The 16,845-nt window shown below is 40.0% G+C and overlaps 1 protein-coding gene and 1 pseudogene across 1 annotated transcript in view; one reads left to right on the top strand and one right to left on the bottom strand.

Annotated features, from left to right (window-relative positions):
- Positions 1–16,845, bottom strand: part of CUNH4orf45 (chromosome unknown C4orf45 homolog) — a 140,487-nt gene that overhangs the window by 89,434 nt on the left and 34,208 nt on the right. The gene's annotated exons all lie outside the window — the stretch shown is intronic.
- Positions 12,257–12,969, top strand: LOC108302406 (annotated as a pseudogene).

Raw genomic sequence — 16,845 nt, 5'->3', positions numbered from 1 at the left:
TCCCAGCTACTCAGGAGGCTGAGGCAGGAGAATCACTTGAACCTGGGAAATGGAGGTTGCAATGAACCACGATGGCACCACTGCACTCTAGACTGGCAACAGAGTGAGACTCTGACACACACACGCACGCACGCACATACAAAATGCTATTTTCTATTCTTCATGGCAAACATTATTATTCACTGAAACTTTGAAGTACAATTCGATCTGTTTCATTTGTGTGCTGAGGTGTCCTAGCCATTTGGTATGTGTCTTGTCTCTTTGCTTGACAGTTAACCCCTTGCTAGTCTCCATTAGAGACTCACACAGTTTCATTTGCTTTGGAACCTCTTTAGTATTCTGATCAGTGCAATGCACCAGGCAAATGCTTGGTAATATTTGCTGAATGACTTCTTGATCATTAAATTTGCTGATGTAATCAAAAATATAAAATTCGATAGTTTTCTTGGCTAGTAGAGAAAGAAGGCAGAATCAAAAATTTTGTAAACATCCTTGGACTTTTAGTTGGAAAGTAAAACTGACCCATCTTGACAAAATGTTGCAACCAGGTGACGCACCACATATCCATCTCACCTGAAGGGAAAATCTAAGTAGATAATAAATAAATTACATTTTCTTTATTTTGGCTTGCAATTTTCCTAGCATAAATGTACATGATATAGTCTATTTTATTATAAGAAACTCTCACCATTCACATAGATAGGCTCTAGATATTTCATGAAAAAAATTATCAAGATTTGTGTATGCAGAACTAATAAAAATCCATTTGAGTGCTGCAAGTAATAGGAAATCCATTGCAAAATTGAATAAACAAGAAAGGAAAATTATGTCCCATAATAAGATCTTCTGAGACAGGAGGAATCCGGGGTTGCTTTCTTCGTAACTCCATGATGTTTTCCGAATCACAGGCTTTTCCATCTGTGTGCACGGCATCCTCCGCTTATCTGGCAAGTTCCCCTTGAGGTCCCAAGGAGGCTGTCACGGTTTGATGTTCAAGAGGGTGTGTGTATGTTTCATCAGTGGGGAAGCCTTTCCTAGAAAACTTCAGATAACTCTCTCATTTTATTCACCAGGATTGAGTCATCTCTTCCTAAAACCAAGCACTGACAAGAGAATTGGAATTTCGATGACTGGCTTCAATGATTCAGAATTCAAACCTGAGTCATGCGAGGTCAGGGTAGACACCCAAATAAAATGGAGGCTCTCTGGAAAGAGAGAAGAGTGTGCTGGCCTCTGGGTAATCAGCTACAAAGCAAAAGGAAAACATTCCACAGAGAAAAATACACACACACAAACACACATATGGACACAATGCAGCTTTTTACTGCTGTTGTGCAATTTACTTTTAAGATCACACAAAAATCTTTTAAGTTACTTCTTCTCTCTTCTTTGGTCTTAATTGCTAGCTAAATCATAATTAGTTTGGTGTTTGTACTGTCATACTTGTGGATATGGCTTTTTTTTCTTTTCTTTCTTTTTTTTTTTTTGAGACGAAATTTCACTCTTGTTGCCCAGGCTAGAGTGCGGTGGCACAATCTCGGCTCACTGCAACCTCCACCTCCCTGTTCCAGTGATTCTCCTGCCTCAGACTTCCAAGTAGCTGGAATTACAGGCAGGTGCCAGAATGCCCAACTAATTTTGTATTTTTAATAGAGACAAGATTTCACCATGTTGGTCAGGCTGGTCTCAAACTCCTGACCTCAGGTGATCCTCCCACCTCAGCCTTCCAAAGGGCTGGAATTACAGGTGTGAGCCCAGCCAAGGATATGGGTTTATGCTAAAGCAATGGATAGAAATGGAGGCAAGCTAGGGGCTCAGTCAGAGCCATCCTCACAAAACAAAAGAGAGAGGGCAATTATTGGTATTCCTCCATATTCAAGCTCTTCTGTTCTTGTTGTTGTTTAGAGGCAGGATCTCACTCTGTTGCCCTGGCTGGAGTGCAGTGGCACAATCCTGACTCACTACAGCCTTCAACTCCTGGGCTCAAATAAGCCTCCCACCTCAGCCTCCCAAGTAGTTGTGATTATAGGCATGGGCCTTCACACTTGGCTAATTTTTTAATTTTTTTGGTAGAGATGGAAGTCAAACTATGTTACCTAGGCTGGTCTCAAATCCCTAGCCTCAAGTGATCCTCCCACTTCAGCCTCCCATGCTTGGATCACTGGCATGAGCCACTGCACCTGGCCTCCATATTCAAACTCTTTGATCTAGAGCAGAGGTCAGAAATTTTTTTTTTTTTTTTTGAAACGGAGTCTCACTCTGTCCCCCAGGCTGGAGAGCAGTGCTGCGATCTCGGCTCACTGCAACCTCCGCCTCCCGAGTTCAAGCAATTCTCCTGCCTCAGCCTCTCGTGCAGCTGGGATTACAGGTGCGTGCTACCACGCCCAGCTAATTTTTGTATTTTTAATAGAGACAGGTTTCACCATGTTGGTTAAGCTGGTCTCAAACTCTTGACCTGGTGATCCACCCCCCTCAACTTCCCAAAGTACTAGGATTACAGGTATGAGCCACTGCACCTGGCCCATATTTTTTTTTTTTTAAAAAGATCAGATAGTAAATGTTTTAGACTTGTAGGTCATACATGCAATCACTATCACAACTATTCAACCCTGTCACTGCAGCAGACAATATGTAAACCAGTAAGTGTGGCTGTGTTCTAATAAAACCTAGTTTATGGGCTCTGAAATTAGAATTTTATATCGTTTTTATGGGTTGGTAAATAATTTTCTTTTAATTTTTTTCAACCACTTACAATGTGAAAGCCCACTTTTAGCTGTATAAAAACAGGTGGCAAGCCAGATTTGGCACATGAACCATGGTTTACTACACCCTGATCTACAGTGGTTTTCACATTTGTCTTTTACCTTACACCTCCTCCTTGCCTATTTTAGATATGAAGCTTCTCTATTTATTATACTTAATTGATTACATAACTGCAAAAATAAGTATTTCATTTAAATGGACTACTCAGTAGATTTGTAAATAACCATACTTTTTATTTGTACAATAACAGGTCCCAGTGGAAAGTCTTGCTTGCCTCTACATTGTCAGTGTCAATTGGGCCCCATCTCATCTCTGCTTTAGTGTTAATTAGTTTTCTTATTATTAGAGCTGTATAAGTGACCAGTGAGAATACATGAATATAAAATAGATTTGCCTGCACAATAAAAAAAAAATAGAAAAGTGGGGAAGACACTAAATTATACAGATAGAGTACAAATTGCATCAGGTAGGAATCACCCTGGTTTTACCCACACTGGAAAGAGCTGAGAGGTATGCATTGCTCTTTTATTGCTCTGAGTAATGATGGTAATTATGATGTAATCCAAAGAGCACAACCAGCACTGGACTGGATGGAAACAGTGCTCTAATTGCTCCACTCTGTAATAACATGGGTTGTAAAATGTATGCATCATTAAGGCCAGGCGTGGTGGCTCATGACTGTACTTTGGAAGGCCAAGACGGGAGGACCACTTGAGTCCAGGAGTTCAAGACCAGCCTGGGAAATGTAGTGAGCTCCTGTCTCCTCAAAAAATAAAAATCGTGTCCTTTGTAGGGACATGGATGAATCTGGAAACCATCATTCTCAGCAAACTGACACAAGAACAGAAAATCAAACACCACATGTTCTCACTCACAGGTGAGTGTTGAACAATGACAACACATGGACACAGGGAGGGGAGCATCACACACTGGGTTCTGTTGGCGGGGACTAAGGGAGGGAAGGTGGGGGATAACATGGGGAGGGATAACATGGGGTGAAATGCCAGATATAGGTGACGGGGTGATGGAGGCAGCAAACCACATTGCCATGTGTGTACCTATGCAACAATCCTGCATGATGCACATGTACCCCAGAACTTAAAGTATAATAAAAAAAGAAATTAACTGGGCGTGGTAGCATACACCTGTGATCCCAGCTACTTGAGAGGCTGAGGCTGGAAGATTGCTTGAGCCCAGGAGGTCAGGAAGTTGAGGCTGCAGTGAGCCAAGATTGTGCCACTGCATTCTAGCCTGGGAGACAGAATGAAAAAAAAAAGTACCATTGAATTAACACTGCCTTTGCTTCAAAAAGAGAAAATAAATTTAAATGTAGGCATCGATAGCAAAGAGTATCACAATTATAGACAAGTTAAATGTAATTTATGAAAATGACACTTTCAGCCTGGGTGAAATATGGCAATTCTCTAGATAAACAGTACATTAGGAAGAGCTTGTCTATTTCTAGATGGCAGTAAGTGACTTCAATTTAGGCCAGGGTAATTTAGACCAATAAGTGATATTTCTCAATCTTGCAAATACATAATAAAGGAAAATAGCTAAACGTATACTGTAAGAAAAACATATGTGAACCTGCAATCTGGATTACTGAAAAATATTTGTGTAAAGCAAGAAAGCTGTAATTAACAAATAGGTAATCTTTACATTTTGTTGTATCTCCTTTGTAAAACCTTTGCCCTTCTCTACTTGAGGCAGCCAGATAACTGGCTGTGCTTCCTGATCATTAAGAAGACTCAAAGTGACTCCTTATTCATTCCTAAAATGGATTTCACCATGCTTCAGCACTTAGCTTGTAAAATGGATTTATAAACAGGTGAAATATTAGGTGGGTAAAGCCATATGAGAGTTAAGATTTACAAATTAAATTTCTTTATCTGAATATTCTTACTTTGAGGATTTATTTTCCCGTTCCTGTAAATAAACATTAAAAAAAATTTTTTTTTTAAGAACCTACTTGGTATAATAGAAAGAGCACTTGAACAGGGAAAATGGCAATTAAGATTTTGGTTTTGACCTTGCTGCCATTGGCATAGAACACTTGGGAAAGTCATTTCGTCTTCCTTGGTTAACTTCAATTTCTTTCTTTTCTTTTTAAACCAGCTTTATTAAGGTGTAATTGACATACAATAAACTGCACATATTCGAAGCATACACCTGTACATTTATATATACGTATATGTACACACATGAACAGGGTTGTCAGAGTTAAAGTATAGAATGCCCAGTTAAATTTGGATTTCAGATAAACAATGAATCATTTTTAGTATAAGTATGTCCCAAACATTTGCATGGTATACACTTATGTTAAAAAAAAATTATTCATCTGAAATTCAAATTTAACTAGCCACTCTATGTTTTTATTTGCTAAATCTAGCAGCTGTATCCATGGTTTCTCACTACAGTCAAGATAAAGAACGTATCTGTCATTTTTCCCATACCTGGGCAATCACTTTTCTGCTTTCTATTACTATAGATTAGTTTGTGGTTTCGAGAATTTGATTATCGAATCATGCAGTATGCACTCTCTTTTGTCTGGTTTTTATTTTTTTATTTTTGAGATGAAGTCTCACTCTGTTGCCTGGGCTGGAGTGCAGTGGTGCGATCTCCGCTCACTTCAACCTCCGCCTCCCAGGTTCAAGCGATTCTTCTGCCTCAGCCTCCTGAGTAGCTGGGGTTACAGATGCACGCCACCACACCCAGCTAATTTTTGCATTTTTGGTAGAGACAGAGTTTCACCATGTTGGCCAAGCTGGTCTCAAACTCCTGACCTCAACTGATCTGCCCACCTTGGCCTCCCAAAGTGCTGGGATTACTTTGGGTAATGAGCTACTGCGCCAGGCTTGTCTGGCTTCTTACACTAAGCATAATTATTTTGAGATCATCCAAATTATAACATGTAACGATAGTTTATTCCTTTTTATTACTAATATTCTATTTTACAGATAGGTAATAGTTTATCCTTTTACCTGTTGATGGACTTTGGGGTTCTTTTCTATTTGGAGCTGTATAAAGCTGATATGAACAATTGTGCATAAATCTTTTTATGGACATTTGTTTTCATTTATCTTGGGTAAATAACTAGAAGTGGAATGGCTGGATCATATGGAAGATGTATTAATTTGTAAAGGAACTTTCAAATTGCTTCAACAGTGGTTGTGTCATTTTTGCATTCCCACTAGCAGTGTATGAGGTTCGACTTTCTCCACATCTTTGCCAACACTTGGTCTTCTAAACTGGTGCATTCTAATAGGTATGTAGTGATATCTCATTGCAGTTTTAATTAGCAATCTCTAATGACTAATCATGTAGAGCATCTTTTGCTTATTTGCAATCCATATATCTTCTTTGGTGACGTGTTCAAATCTTTTGCCCATTTCTTAATTGTCTTGTCTTTTTATTCAGAGACTTGAGTTTTTTTTTTTTAACTTTTATTTTAGGCTGGGGATACATGTGCAGGTTTGTTATATAGGTAAACTCATGTCACGGGGGTTTGTTGTACAGATTATTTTGTCACCCAGGTACTAACCCTAGTACCCAATAGTTACTTTTTCTGCTCCTCTCCCTCCTCCCATCCTCTACTCTCAAGTAGGCTATTGTTCTCTTCTTGGTGTCCATGAGTTCTCATCATTTAGCTCCCACTTATAAGTGAGAACATACAGTATTTGGTTTTCTATTCCTGTATTAGTTTGCCAAGGCTAACAGCCTCCAGTTCCCCCATGTTCCCACAACAGACATGATCTCACTCTTTCTTATGGCTGCATAGTATTCCATGGTGTATATGTATCACGTTTTCTTTATTCAATCTATCATCAATGGGCATTTAGGTTGATTCCATGTGTTTGCTATTGTGATTAGTGCTGCAATGAACATTTGTGTGCACGTATCTTTACGATAGACGAATTTATATTCCACTGGTTATATACCCAGTAATGGGATTGCTGCATCAAATGGCTGTTCTGTTTTTAGCTCTTTGAGGAATCACCACACTGCTTTCCACAATGGTTGAACTAATTTACACACCAGCCAACAATTTGTAAGTGTTCCCTTTTTCTGCAACCTCGCCAGCATCCGTTATTTTTTGACTTTTTCATTGTAGCCTTTCTGACTGGTGTTAGGTGATACCTGATTGTGGGTTTGGTTTGCATTTCTCTAATGATCAGTGATACTGAACTTTTTTTCATATGCTTCTTGGCCACATGTATGTCTTCTTTGAAAAGTGTTCATGTCCTTTGCCCACTTTTTAATGGGGTTGTTTGTTTTTTTTCTTGTAAATTTGTTTCTGTTCCTTATAGATGCTGGATATTAAACCAAGAGTTTTTTATACGCTCTCAATACAAGTTCTTTATCAGATAGGTACCTTCCAAATATTTTCTTCTAATCTATGCTTGTAGTTTCATTTTTAAAAGTGTCTTGTGAAGAGCAGACGTTTTTAATTTTGATAAAATTTACTTTATGAATTTGTTCTTTAATGGATCATACCATAGGTGTTATACCTAAAAATTCTTTTGTTAAAAACATTATTTTTTGTAGAGATGGGATTTCATTATGTTGCCCAGGTTGGTCTCAACTCCTGGTCTCAAGCGTGAGCTACTGTGCCCAGCCTAAATAATGTTTGTCAAATCTAAGATCACAAAGGTTTTCTCCCATGTTTTCTTTTAAAAGTTTTATAGTTTTAGGTTTACACATATAGGTCCATGACCCATTTCAAGTCCATTTTTGTGTATAAGAAGAGATATGAAGTTTAATTATTTTTGTATATGGATATTCAGTTATTCTAGCACCATTTGTAAAAGACTATCACTCTTTCACTAAATTGCTTTTGCACCTTTGTTTCAATGATATATATCACTACACACACACACACACACACACACACACAGATTGTTGTTAACTGGGTCCCTATGTAAAATGTATTTCTTACTGTGAACTGCAGTCAGAAACATTTGAAAGTCAGTGCTATGATGGTTACCTGAATTTTTTTCTCTCTCTCTGGTCTCCTAATCATTCTTGTCTATCACCTCTATATATTCAGTCCTTCCTACTTCTTCAATTTCCACTGTTCCTCTAAAACTTCATTTTCTGTGAAAGCACATTTATGATCACCTCAGGAAACCATTGTTTTTGCTGTTCCATTTTTTTCTTCCCTCTCTGCTATACCGGGAAATGACAAAACATTTTATTTCTCGCTGCCAAGTTTATATCACTCTCTGTGTAATTCACATTATGACCTTTCATTCAATATTTCTTGTGGTTGGCAATTGGTTTACAGCAAAACATTTCCTTTTTCATTTGCTTTGCTTTATTGGGAGGCAGCGTGATGTGGAGAAAAGAGAACAGGCCATACTTCAGCTGAACTCTATTTCATAATAGGCTCATAACTTTCTTCAAAATACCATCTCTCAGGCTCAGTTTCTTTATCTGAAAAGTAAAACCACATCTAACAACCTCATATATTTGTTGTAAGAATTAAGTAAGGTATTGTATGTAACATATGTGAGGAATGTCTAGTCCTGTACGAGGCATATAATAGATGCCTGATGATAGCTATTATCATCATAGTATGTACCTTCTAACCCCTTGTGTTATTTCCATCACTTTCCCTCATGTCCATATCTTCTACTATGCTAATGCTATCATAGGCTGTACGGTATGGCACCTCAGATAATTAAATTCAATGCCCTGAACCACCCTTGTGAGAAATGTTTAATGATTTTACACAAAAGTGTCATGGTGCCAAAGAGATGAAAGAGATCAGATTTCCTTTCACTCTAAAAAAGAAAGATATTTTTTTCTTCCACAAAAGAGGGCTTACAATCTCCTTCCTATCTTCAAGGTAGACAGAAAAATACTCCTCTTTAAAGAGAACACAGCTACTAGAAATGCTAACCGCTCAGCTAACAGGGTCAGAATGGTAGCTCAAACAACCACTGCCCAGGACTTAAAAGGCAAAAATAAGAATGCTCTGTGAATGCTGATGGGGACAAGAACATTCTAACCTGGACCAGATAAGAAAATGTTGGACATAGAAAAGGGACTCAGATCGATCCACAGACTTCTGACAAGTTCACCAGCTGAGTCCATTTTGGTTTTTTTGTTTTGTTTTGTTTTTTGAGACGGGGTCTCACTCTGTCACCCAGCCTGGAGCACACTGGCGCAATCTCGGCTCACTGCAGCCTCCACAACTTCCACCTCCCAGGTTCAAGGGATCTTCCCACCTCTGCCTCCCAAAGATCTGGGACCACACATGTGCCAACATACCCAGCTAATTTTTTGTTGTATTTTTGGTAGAGACAGGGTTTTGTCATGTTCCCCAGGCTGAGCTGAGTCCATTTTGAAGAGAAGCTAGAAATTGTTTGAACCTACTCTGTGTTCATTTTTTTTTTAAATGGAGTCTCACTCTGTTGCCCAGGCTGGAGTCCCATGGTGCGATCTCAGCTCACTGCAACCTCCACCTCCCACGTTCAAGCGGTTCTCCTACGTTAGCTTCCTGAGTAGCTGTGATTACAGGCCCACACCACCACACCCGACTAATTTTTGTATTATTAGTAGAGATGGGGTTTTGCCATGTTGGCCAGGCTGCTTTCAAACTCCTGACATCAGGTGATCGCCTTCCTTGGCTTCCCAAAGTGCTAGGATTACAGGCATGATGTAGTCATTAGTTTTTTTGTTAAATGTTAAAATAATCAAGAGCCACTTTATGAGTTTCTAGATTCCTAGCCTGGGTAGACTCTGCTTGATTATAAATAATAATGGAAATTCTGGCATCTAACATGGTTGTTCTATTTTTGTACTGGGTCACAATTCCAGTAAATTACTCACTTATATTTATACACAGTAAGTTTCTAGCTGTTTTTCACCATAATTCATTCATTATTATTCATCCTATTACTTATATGACGTGGTATTAAAGCTACCGGGTCAAGAGTGTTTAATTAATACCTCCTTCCAGAAACTTAGTTACAAAACAAAAAATCAACTAGGGTGTTTGGATATGTGGATGTTCCAAGAGAATATTAATCTGAGTTTTAACAACTCTACACTACACTTTCCGATGGAGCAGCAACTAGCCACATGTGTTATTGTGGCTATACGTCAAAAGTACACACCAGATTTCACACAAAATTTTATAAAAGAATGTAAAATATTTTGTTAATAATTTTCAATATTGATTTTGCATTGAAATGATAACTATTTGGATATATTGGATCAAACAAAATATAGTATTAAAGTTATTTTTACCCGTTTTAATTTTTTTTTTTAAAGAGGGAGTTTCACTCTGTGGCCCAGGCTGCAGTGCAGTGTCACAGTCCTAGATCATTGCAACCTCCATTTCCCAGGTTCAAGAGATTCTCCTGCTTTAGCCTCCTGAGTAGCTGGGACTATGGGTGTGCACCATCGCACCCAGCTAATTTTTATATTTTTAGTAGATACGGGGTTTCGCCACATTGGCCAGGTTGGTCTCAAACTTCTGACTTCAAGTGATGTGCCTACTTTGGCCTCCCAAAGCTGGGATTACAGGTATGAGCCACCGCGCCTGGGCCTCTTTTAACTTTTTAATGTGGCTACTAGAAAATGTTCTATTAAATATGTGGTTCAAATTATGTTTCTGTTGAACAGTGTTGGTCTAGAGTTTAGAAACTTGTGAAATTCTACAGTACAGCTTTAAAGCTGGTGGATAATTACAACTGGCTCATTAAGATTTGGAAAACTTGTTGCAATGTTTGTTAGAGAGGGAGAGAGAGGTTTTTAGTGTACTTAATTTTAGGCTGAAGAGTCAGACAGAAGCAGCATAGAAGGGTCATTCAGAAAACCAAAATGAAACTAATTTGAGCAACCATGTTTACGCAAGATGAAAAACAAGTGGCTTTAACCTGTGGGAAAAGGTACCACACCCTGCCAATGCAATGTAAAGTTCAACTTGTTACTCATCCCTGAAACCTGCCCCCCAGCTTTCTATAGCGAATTGCTCACTGTTGGATCTCTTTTAAAGTGAGATTACACTCCCTACAGGATATTGTACATGCTGGCATCCAACTTTCCAAGGTTTTCATTCAACCTAATACTCATTTTTAGTCATATTATGGCTTTGAACAAACTACTGAACATGAAAAACATGAAGATGATGCTAAGTGGTGACAGATAGAAATCCCCAGGATGCATCCTGGTTGTATCAAAGAGATTAAAAAAAAAAAAAAAAAAAAAGACGGAAGTGTTTTTTTTTTTTTTTTTTTTTGAGATGGAGTTTCCCTCTTGTCTCCCAGGCTAGAGCGCAATGGGGCAATCTCCACCCACTGCAACCTCCGCCTCCCGGGTTCAAGCAATTCTGCCTCAGCCTTCCAAGTAGCTGGGATTACAAATGCTTGCCACCATGCTCTGCTAATTTTTTTTTTTTTTTTTTTTTTGGTATTTTTAGTAGAGACGGGGTTTTGCCATGCTGCCCAGGCTGGTCTCGAACTCCCGACCTCAGGTGATCCACCCGTCTCGGCCTCCCAAAGTGCTGGGATTACAGGTGTGAGCCACCACGCCCGGCCGACAGAGGTTTTAAAGTCAGAGCAATTACAGATTGCCAACGACTTACTAATATATATAAATTTCAAATATGTTAAACACAGGTAGGACAACATCAGGAAAGCATAGAAATTGGGGAGTCAAAGTGGCAAGCATTGATAACGTCCACGAACCACAAATGAGGGCTGAGGGTCCTCCTTTTGAGAGGCAAAGCTCAAAAGAGAAGGGTTAGGATTGGTCAGGTTATTGCAGTTTAATGCCACTCACCCAATGTTTACCATTGTTTTCCCTAGAATGCCAGTGTTGTTCTAATATTGTTCTGTGAAAGTTTTGACGCCAGCAGTATTTTCTTCTAAAACATATTTAAGAATATCAGCCGGAGTTGGGCGCAGTGGCTCATGCCTGTAATCCCAGCACTTTGGGAGGCCTAGGCAGGCGGATCACGAGGTCAAGAGATAGAGAATACCTTGGTCAACATGGTGAAACCCCGTCTCTACCTAAAAAAAAAAAAAATTAGCCAGGCTTGGTGGTGCGCACTTGCAGTCCCAGCTACTCGGGAGGCTGAGGCGGAAGAATCACTTGAACCAGCAGGCGGAGGTTGAAGTGAACGAGGACTGCGCCACTGCCCTCCAGCCTGGTGTCCCAGCGAGACTCCGTCTCAGTATATATATCGGCCGGGTGCAGTGGCTCGCACCTGTAATCCCAGCACTTTGGGAGGCCGATGTGGGAGGATCACGAGGTTAAGAGATCGAGACCATCCTGGCCAACATGGTGAAACCCATCTCTACTAAAAATACACGAAAATTAGCCTGGCGTGGCGGCGGTGCTTGTAGTTTCAGCTACTTGGGAGGCTAAGGCAGAAGAATCACTTGAACCCTCCTAGCGACAGAGCGAGACTCCACCTCAAGGAAAAAAAGAAAAAAGAACATGGAAATTAGGAGACTAGAGATCTAGCCACTAAAGCAGCATGGCCAAGCCGTGTGGGGTGCACATGAGTGGGGAGGCCCGCAAACAGGTGGAGGTGTTCAGTCAGAATCTTTTCCAGGAGGCTGAGGAATTCCTCTAGAGATTCTTGCCACAGAAAATCATATACCTGAATCAGGTTTTGCATGAGGACTCCTCAATATGGCTGACCTGACTTCCCTCCGGGCCCCATCCCAGGTCCTCTACCCAAGGATGATGAGATGGAAACAGGTAAGCAGGAGAAGTCCCTAAGTAAGTGTGGATTTCTCCCTGGGAATGAGAAGGTCCTGTCCCTGCTTGCCCTGGTTAAGCCAGAAGTCTGACATCTCAAAGAGAAATACGTTCTGGTGACCACATGGATCCAGCACCTGATCCCCAAGATTGAAAATGGAAGTGATTTTAGGGTAGCAATCCAGAAGGTGCTGGCAAGGGTGAATGCCTTCAAGACCAAAGTAGAACCATTCCCAAGTACTTCTCAGAACAACGGGTTGCTGTGGCCAAGGCCTCCAAGGAGACTCATGTAATAGATTACCGGGCTTTGGTGCATGAGCAAGATGAGGCAGCTTATGGAGAGCTCAGAGCCATGACGCTGGACCTGAGGGCCTTGTACACTGAGCTTCACACCATCAGCAGCAACCTGGAGAAAATTGTCAACCCAAAGGGTGAAGAGAAGCCATCTATGTACTGAATCCAGGACTAGAAGGAAAATAAATGACCTACCTACCTGTTGTGTGGGGAAAAAAAAGAATATGGTAATTAGATAGTAATGATGTAGTTATCAGTAAATGCCTTTAAGAAATGTTATAGTTCACCTGGCACGGCGCATGCGCCTGTAGTCCCAGCTACTTGCAAGGCTGAGGTGGGAGGATTTCTTGAGCCTAGGAGCTCAAGTCCAGCTTGCACAACATACTGAGAATCTCTCTAAAATAAATAAATAGATAAAGTACAAACTTTTTAAAAAGAAATGCTATGCTATCTATACGGATTTCTAAGGAGACCACAGGACTGTATACTGTCTTGGAATGTCCTCAGAAGGCTCTGTCATTGATCAGGTAACAGTAAAAACTCCAGAGTCCTTTCTTTCAAATGGAAAAGGGAAAGCAGAGGGACAGAAGCTATTCCAACTTCGTCCTCTTTCCTTGTGGCTTGTGGTCACCTCCTCCTTCTCTGCCCCCTCAGAAGCCGTCTTGCCCTCCGAAGCCTCCCCGGCCTCTGCCACCAAATCCTCCTTGGCCTCCTCTGCTACCACCTCGTCCTCCAAAGCCACCTCTGCCTCCACCATGGCCCCCAAAGCCACCTTCACCCTTAGGTGTGGCCCAGTCCAAGGTAACTTTATTAGGGCAATATCTTGTTGGTTTTGACTGCATATTTGTATAAACTTTTTAAAGAGTTGAGTGATACAGCTAATCCTCATCTGTAGGTTTTGAATTTCTATTGTTTCATCTCATGTACAAAACCATTTTCTCCTACAAAAAAAAGAGAAAAGAAATGCTATATGTGAGGTTTCCAGGACATTACCTATGAGATCATCTGATACATACCTACCTCTTTCATATACACATTGATACCTCAGTATCGCATACCTCAGTAACACTGTTACTCTGACTCAGTGTTTTATCCATAAGGTGGGGGATGACATATCTACATCACAGACTTTTGTAAGAATTGAGATAATTCATGTAAAGAATTATAACAGTGCCCATTTTAAGCAGCTGGTAAATGTTAGATGCTGATGAACTAGTATTTTACATATATTTAATGATCACTACGTTCATTTCATGTTATAATTTTAATACACATTTATAAAGTGGATCAAATGTTGACTATTCTTAAAATTAGTAAAAAAAAAAATTGCATTGCCTTCTTTAATCCAAGAATACACTTTATTTCATGAATTCCATTCCTGTTAAGCCCTTTCAACACATTATAATTGAAAAAATATTGCTGTGGTTATAGCCAGGACTCAAGAAACATTCAGTAAAACTATGAGTAAAGTGAATTTGAGAAACATTGCACTGATCATCCAACATTTTCATTCTGCTTCGAGGCTATAGCAGTGGTTTACTGGACTCTCAAGAGAAAAAGCTATGGTTTTAGCATTTACCAGTGTCTGTGGTATCAACATTTCCACCATGGTCAACTTCAAACTATTGTGTGATGTCACTGAAGGCAGAGTTGGAAAGAGATGCTAATAACTGTTTCCCTCAAGAAAGTACAAACAGGCTCTCACACACCAGCCACATAAATACTTTGCCATTTTCTGATTAGAGCATGGCTTCTTATACAGTGTTCATTCATTCATTATGCCAGTGGTTCTGCCAATGTGATTCCCCTGACCATCAGCATAAGCCTCATTGGGGAACTTATTAAAAATGCAAAGTCTCAGGCCCCACCTCATATCTCCTAAAACAGAAACCATGAAAATGGGGCTTAGCAATCTGTCTTAACAATCCCTCCAAGTGATTTTGATGCAAAATATTTGAGGACCCCTGCCCTATGCTCTTGCTGTAGTTTCTGAAGGGAAAGAAGTGCCAAGTAATTTCTAACAGTTATTAATTAGTGTACCAAGATTAGCAATGTTGGTGTTCTCATTCTTCAAAGCATCTAATTATGGACTCTGAAATTGCAATTTATATATTCCTAGAATCAACAAAGAACACCAAGCTGCTACTCTTCTCTATAGAAAGGTAATTTTATCTTCAAAAGTCCCCATGTTTCAGTTGCTATTGAGAGACTCTGATAAGGGTTAGTTAAGAGCTCTACTGGCTCGGCTCAGTGGTTCGTGCCTGTAATCCTAGCACTTTGGGAGGTCAAGGCAGGCAGATCCCTTGAGCCCAGGGGTTTGAGACCAGCCTGGACAATATGGCAAAACCCCATCTCTGTTTAAAAAAAAAAAATTGCAAAATTGCAAAAATTAGCCAGACACCATGGTAGTCCCAGCTACTTGGGAGGCTGAGGCGGGTGGATCACTTGAGTACAGGAGGTTGGGAGGTCAAAGCTGCAGTGAGTTATGATTGCCCCACTGTGCTCCAGCCTGAGAGAAAGAGGAGGCCGTGTCGAAACAAAACAAAAAAACTGCTTGTGAATTCTGGTTGCTTCTGCAGCAGAGACCATGGGCAAAATCCCTGTGCTAAAATAAATGTATGCCCTGTTATATTAGTGGACATGTTAATCTACTTTGTATGGCTAGTTGTATGTTTGAAAATCACATAAATACAGCCCTAAATTCAGTTATACTATATACAGTATTGGCAGAGATACATGGTTTCCAGTATGTTCTAAGGGAGCTTTGGATTGGTGCAGCCTTCAGAGGTCAGCAGGTACAACCTTGCACTCTGTGTGGGGCTCCCTTTCACAGCACATGCTCATCCAACTGACAAAATATTTCCAATAACACGAGCATATTCTATTTTGGGGCTGGTCTAATTATTCTTCCGTACATTGAACTAAAATCTGCCTTCCTGTAACAGTCACACTGTAGTCTGAATTCTGAATTCTGGTAAAGAATCCCTGTCTCATTGGAATAGCCCGTCAGATCCCAGGAAAGGCTCACTCTAGGCTCTTTTGCAAATCAGGCTTCCCCACTTCTTTCAGGTGTTCATGTAATGACATTCCCAGGCTCTGCACTGTCCTGCTTCTTGATGCTCTTCAATTTATTAACATCTGGCTTAAAATGTGGCATGCATAACCAAAAATAATGCTACCATGTGGTCCAATTAGGGCAGCGTTTGTTTCTGGAACACAGCTCCCTGCGAATACCAACTTTCACTGTGTCAGCTTTGTTGGCAACTGTGCCAACCTCTGGGCAAACCTCCAGTCTGCAGTCAGCTGCACGCTCCCCACCAACCTATTGCATAATGTCTTACCTATCCTCTACTTGGATTGTTGATTTTTAAACTCTAAGTTCAAGCTTTATATTTAGTCCTATTAAATTATAACCTTGTGAGTTTCAGCCCCAATTCTAAAATAGCAACATCTTTTACTGTCCAAATAGTCATCGAATTTTACTCTCTTCTTCCTAGCTTTATATATGTTCAGCAAACGTAACAACATGACTTCTCTCTTGGTATAAAATCCTGAGGAAACTGTTGAACAAAACAGAGCTGACTCCTGCTCCCCTCCCTCAATCAATTATTTACCTCAAAGCTTGAAACTAGAATAAAATGTCCAAGTGAAGTACAAGTTAAATATTGACTTTCACTTGCCAATTTTACTTCAATCTGTCTTTCAACTGAAGTAACCTGAAAAATGGAAATGTAATCATTGTAAATAATTCCTAGGGAACATTTAGAATGCCTAAAGGGTACTGAATATTTGACATATAAATCCCCATTCTTTGATGTGTGCCGAAGGAGGTAAAGAATAGTATAGAACAGTTAAAAGCTTTTATCATGATCTTGGATTAATCGAAGTATTTATAGAGTAGTGATGCTATACTAAAAACCACTATTACAAAAGTTAGTATTTTTTCATTTTCTTTGGGTTAATTTGTGCTTATAAAAATTATTCCTCAGGCTGGGCGCGGTGGCTCAAGCCTGTAATCCCAGCACTTTGGGAGGCCGAGGCGGGTGGATCACGAGGTCAAGAGATCGA

Source organism: Cebus imitator, unplaced genomic scaffold (assembly GCF_001604975.1).
Source record: "Cebus imitator isolate Cc_AM_T3 unplaced genomic scaffold, Cebus_imitator-1.0 Scaffold40, whole genome shotgun sequence".
Classification (NCBI taxonomy): domain Eukaryota; kingdom Metazoa; phylum Chordata; class Mammalia; order Primates; family Cebidae; genus Cebus; species Cebus imitator.
The sequence above is the reverse complement of the archived record's forward strand: the minus strand, read 5'-3'. Positions and strand labels throughout refer to the sequence as shown.